The sequence below is a fragment of the Salvelinus namaycush genome, chromosome 31 (genome assembly GCF_016432855.1).
Source record: "Salvelinus namaycush isolate Seneca chromosome 31, SaNama_1.0, whole genome shotgun sequence".
Classification (NCBI taxonomy): domain Eukaryota; kingdom Metazoa; phylum Chordata; class Actinopteri; order Salmoniformes; family Salmonidae; genus Salvelinus; species Salvelinus namaycush.
In genome coordinates, this window is record NC_052337.1 from 25,060,689 (window position 1) to 25,067,022 (window position 6,334).

Here is a 6,334-nt window from a genome sequence, read left to right on the forward strand (position 1 = left end):
CACTTGTCCAGTCATGTTATAAATCTTTAGGGCATGTAGGGAGGAGGGGGAGGCTGCTGCTGACACATTGTAAATCTACCTCTGGGGTCACTTGACCATCTCCAATGTTGTTGTGAGTGTGTGTGTTGCAGTGGATTCGCTGAGAAGGCCATTGCACCTGGACACTTTCTGTGAGTTTGCTCACCAACCAGAATGCATTCTTTAGAGAACAGCTGTCCATGCATCATCATAATTCTATCATGACTTTGAATTGACCCGAATGAGACAACACAATCCATTACCTGTTTCCTTACATAACATGTTGGAGAATTAAATTGATGAATATGTCCATGTAAAATGATTTCAGTGAAAGTTTACTATCATCAACTGGGATGACCTTATTGTAAGAGCAGTGTGTTCGGGTAGTTAATTTCTACCCAAAGCGTGCCAAAACGCTATGTACAGTAGGCACACAATGCTGAGTAAGCACTTCCATAAATTGGAATGGGAAGGAGCCTCATTTTTCTTTTTCTTTATATGAAAGGTGGGTAATTCCCTACAAAAGACAATCCCATTACTATCAACATGGTTAAGCTCTTCAGATTTTTTACATTCTTCATCTGTCATCATTCTCTCATAAATGACCTTGAGTTTATATGCCAATATATGCCTTCATTAATAAACAATTCTCTCAACGACTCTTTCAGTTTGAGTCGTTCAGTATAGTGTAGAGGTACTTAACCTTGTTGGAATAGCTCATCCCCTTGCCATGAGGATGTTGTGTGTGAATATTGTCACTGATGGCTCTTCGCTCTGACCAGGACATGAATGGTAAATGACTCTGAGTGAATCAACACAAATCATTTATTAGCTGTTTGTTTTCCTCATTGGTATACAACAGAATATGGGAAACTAATTCCCCCATAGGTGGAATTGCCATGGGGGAATATTCAGAACAGGTGGTTTCATCAAATTGCAGGAAATTTGCTTTAACTGTCAACTTTGGGCATGAAAAAACAGTCCAACTCCTCTTTCAACATTTTCAAACAGAAATGGGGTGTGCATTTGCTGGTTCATCGATGTATCATTTTGGTAATGCTCACTGTGACCGACATAGTCAGTTCTTTAGCTAAGCTAGCCACTTGAGGCTAGGCAGTAACTTCTCCAGTATGTGTTGACATCATTTCACATGATTTGTTTTTGGATGGAAGCTGTAGAGATCAGAAGGAAATGGCACTTCTGTAGCCAAATATCTTATTCATCCATTTTTGTTTTAGTTTATAAGCATTAAATGACCTGGTATGATAAGTTTTACAATTTAAAGCCATTATTTTTGTGTTTTTCTCAAAGTCAACCTTTAAAGTAACTCCAGTGTTTCCAGATTTCTATGAAATATGACCTATAATTAATTACAATATAAATGAAATAGTTTTAATTAAGCATGTTAAAAATAAGCTTTTCTGTGTTGGAATGGTGTGGGCGTACTCCAACAGAATGGTGTGAGCGTATACTGGTCATAAAAAATATTCATGCGATTAGACTGCTGATTGGCAGGTTCATCCTCCTCAGGAGGATGACATCATCCTCTATGAGAAAATAGCAACAATTTATGAAACGGTCTCTTTGAGATACAAGATTGAGATTGGGTTTTTGAAGTGTTTTTTTCCCCTCCAATTTATGCTTTGCCACAAATACAAGTATAGGATGAGTCAACAACATTGTATGGCTATGAGTTACCAGAATATGAATTTTTAAATATGAGATTTTCATGCGACAGTTACTTTAAAACTGCAACATTTTCTCTCAGCCTTATGGCAGAATGTGTAGAGTAGCAGGAAATTAGCTTTAAAACTGCAAAATGTTCTCTTTTCCTCATGGTAAAATGTGAAGAATAGCATTATAAAACAGCACATTTTTCTCTCTGTTACATTGCAAAATGCAGGAAATTAGCTTTAAAACTGCAAAATGTTCTCTCAGGCTCATGACAAAATGTGTAGAATAGCATTATAAAACGGTACATTTTTCTCTCTGCCACATGGCAAAATGTATTGAAATGCAGGAAATTAGGTGTTTTCCATAAATATATATATACAGACATTTCTCCAAAAAGTACTATCTTTGTCCACATGTGCAGTTGCAAACCGTAGTCTGGCTTTTTTATGGCGGTTTTGGAGCAGTGGCTTCTTCCTTGCTGAGTGGCCTTTCAGGTTATGTTGATATAGGACTCGTTTTACTGTGGATATAGATACTTTTGTACCTGTTTCCTCCAGCATCTTCACAAGGTCCTTTGATGTTGTTCTGGGATTGATTTGCACTTCGCATCAAAGTACGTTCATCTCTAGGCTCTCCTTCCTGAGCGGGATGACGGCTGCGTGGTCCCATGGTGTTTATACTTGCATTTTACTTACTGTACTTGCATACTGTTTGTGCAGATGAACATGGTACCTTCAGGCGTTTAGAAATTGCTCCCAAGGATGAACCAGACTTGTGGAGGTCTACCATTTTTTTTCTGAGGTCTTGGCTGATTTCATTTGATTTTCCCATAATGTGAAGCAAAGAGGCACTGAGTTTGAAGGTAGGCCTTGAAATACATCCACAGGTACACCTCCAATTTACTCAAATCATGTCAATTAGCCTATCAGAAGCTTCTAAAGCCATGACATCATTTTCTGGAATTTTCCAAGCTGTTTAAAGGCACAGTCAACTTAGTGTATGTAAACGTCTGACCCACTGGAATTGTGATACAGTGAAATAATCTGTCTGTAAACAATTGTTGGAAAAATTACTTGTGTCATGCACAAAGTAGATGTCCTAATCAACTTGCCAAAACTTGCCAAAGTGGTTGAAAAACGAGTTTTAATGACTCCAACCTAAGTGTATGTAAACTTCCGACTTCAACTGTATATATATTCATTGGGGGGCCTTCCACTTATCCTTCCACTTATACTGTGTTTTCAAAATACCCCTCCATATACCCCTCAAAATACCTCTCAAGAGAGGCATATTAAGTAATGACAAACTGTAGAGTTGCACAGTTTGACATGACTTACTGTTCGTCCCCCCTCAATATCAACACCACAATTTCGCCCCTTGAATTCACTCCAATGAGAACAATTCATCTGGAAATGCTCTGTAGTTAATCTTTTCCTATATGATCATCTGTCCACCGCACCCCCAGTCCTTGTGAACAGAAGTGGTGCTATTGATTAGATTAGTCAATAAAAGCTAGTTCCCCCTACTACTATTATACTAATGCAATTAGAAAGAATGTCCCAGGAAGGCAGCCTTGCAGGCCAGGTTATAAAGTGCACCAGAGCTCGTAAATTATTCACAAGCCCCTTCACCAGCTGAGGCCTCCATTAGAGACGAGCAGGCGGTGGCCGATGATGTCACACAGCCCCATGGAGCCAGACAAGGGCACCTGGGAATGAAACTGAATGATTGAGTCAGCTGTGCACGCTCCGTTCAAACCGCTCAGGCAGTATCATTACAACCTATGTCCAGGACAATGAATGAAGGACTGTAGTTGAAAAGTTATGTAACCCCATTTGATTGGGTCGGACAAGAGAGATGGGAAAATGTGACTGGATTTGATAGCTTTTCTCACAAATGGGACCATTTATGAAGAGCTACATGAATGTTTTGACAAAGTGACAGTGTATCAAAGATCTGAATTTATATTTTATATTCCAGTCTTGGACTGCAGTAAAGGGAACGTGTGACCATTTCTTTTATCTACCCAAAAATATATATCTCAGAAGGAGATCACAAAGGGCATCTAACAACTTCTGTTATATTTAGCCTGTTCCATCAGTGTTACATCAACAAGGTTCTATGTGGCTAAGCCCAGACAGAATACATTGAGGTTAATACCCATAAAATAGCAGAAATTTTTCATGTCATTCATAACAGCACACATCTAAAGTAAACACTCTTGTGCAAAACACCGAAATGGAGAATAGACTGATTGAAATCAGCCAATTGACAGGATGTTTTATCACACAGCTCAAAGCAGCTCATCTACCTTCAAGAGCCACCTTGAGAGGCCCATCAACTAGTCACCTCGGGATTGCGACTGCCATTGACTATTGACTGCTCGTCAATAAGGATTAGAACTAGCCTGTTTCATAACAGCCGTTTTATAATGTCCATGTGTCATAAAAGCTAAAGCACAGCATAGCCTGTCTTCCAATTTCCTTCAGCATTAGCCAGGACTATTGTCTTTGTAATGCCAAATGCCAAACAAGGCAGCAACAGCTGAGCTGGCTATGACTAAAACAGACAGGCAAATCCAGACTATACCCAGCCCTCAGTCCAGGTTTAAAAACACCATGAAACAAGAATTGCGTATTTAAAGAAAGAGTCTGAGGTATTTCTGCTCTCCTGCTGGTCTGCTTCTCTCTCATTTCTGGGAAGTCCAGCTGAAAGTATATACAGTAGAAACACTGTGGAAAAATCAACATATTCTGCAACAAAGCGAAGAGCGAAGGGATGACATTGCCAAGCGCTAGCTCTCTGCTCTGAGCTCAGAGTTTCAGGAGGGCTGGAAAGGGCTTCACTTCAAATCAAATCAAAGTTTATTTGTCACGTGCGCCGAATACAACAGGTGTACCCCTAAGAGTGAAATGCTTACTTACAGGCTCTAACCAACAGTGCAATTTTAAGTTAGAAAAAGGTATTAGGTGAACAATAGATAAGTAAAGAAATAAAAACAACAGTAAAAAAGACAGTGAAAAATTACAGTAGCGAGGCTATATACAGTAGCGAGGCTATAACAGTAGTGAGGCTATATACAGGAACCAGTTAGTCGGGCTGATTGAGGTAGTATGTACACGCAGGTATGGTTAAAGTGAATATGCATATATGATAAACAGAGAGTAGCAGTAGCGTAAAAGACAGGTTGGCAGGTGGTGGGTGGCGAGACACAATGCAGATAGTCCGGGTAGCCATTTCATTACCTGTTCATGAGTCTTATGGCTTGGGGGTAAAAACTGTTGAGAAGCCTTTTGATCCTTTGGCGCTCCGGTACCGCTTGCCATGCGGTAGTAGAGAGAACAGTCTATGACTGGGGTGGCTGGGGTCTTTGACAATTTTTAGGGCCTTCCTCTGACACCGCCTGCTGTAGAGGTTCTGGATGGCAGGCAACTTAGCCCCAGTGATGTACTGGGCCCTACGCACTACCCTCTGTAGTGCCTTGCGGTCGGAGACAGGTGCAGTTGCCATACCAGGCAGTGATGCAACCAGTCAGGATGCTCTCGATGTTGCAGCTGTAGAACCTTTTGAGGATCTCAGGACCCATGCCAAATCTTTTCAGTTTCCTGAGCGGGAATTTGATTTGTCGTGCACTCTTCACAACTGTCTTGGTGTGTTTGGACCATTCTAGTTTGTTGGTGATGTGGACACCAAGGAACTTGAAGCTCTCAACCTGCTCCACTACAGCCCCGTCGATGAGAATGGGGGCGTGCTTGGTCCTCCTTTTCCTGTAGTCCACAATCATCTCATTACTATTGGTTACGTTGAGGGATAGGTTGTTATTCTGGCACCACCCAGCCAGATCTCTGACCTCCTCCCTATAGGCTGTCTCGTCGTTGTCGGTGATCAGTCTACCACTGTTGTGCCATCTGCAAACTTAATGATGGTGTTGGAGGCGTGCCTGGCCATGCAGTCGTGGGTGAACAAGGAGTACAGGAGGGGACTGAGCACGCACCCCTGAGGGGCTCCAGTGTTGAGGATCAGTGTGGCAGATGTGTTGCTACCTACCCTCACCACCTGGGGGCGGCCCGTCAGGAAGTCCAGAATCCAGTTGCAGAGGGAGGTGTTTAGTCTCAGGATCCTTAGCTTAGTGATGAGCTTTGAGGGTACTATGGTGTTGAACGCTGAGCTGTAGTCAATGAATAGCATTCTCACATAGGTGTTCCTTTTGTCCAGGTGGGAATGGGCAGTGTGGAGTGCAATAGAGATTGCATCATCTGTGGATCTGTTTGGGCGGTATGCAAATTGGAGTGGGTCTAGAGTTTCTGGGATAATGGTGTTGATGTGAGCCATTACCAGCCTTTCAAAGCACTTCATGGCTATGGACGTGAGTGCTACGGGTCTGTAGTCATTTAGGCAGGTTGCCTTAGTGTTCTTGGGCACAGGGACTATGGTGGTCTGCTTGAAACATGTTGGTATTACAGACTCAATCAGGGACATGCTGAACATGTCAGTGAAGACACCTGCCAGTTGGTCAGCACATGCCCGGAGCACACGTCCTGGGGTATGCACGTACAGTCACTGTGGGGACGACGTCCTCGATGCACTTATTGATAAAGCCAGTGACTGATGTGGTGTACTCCTCAATGCCATCGGAAGAGTC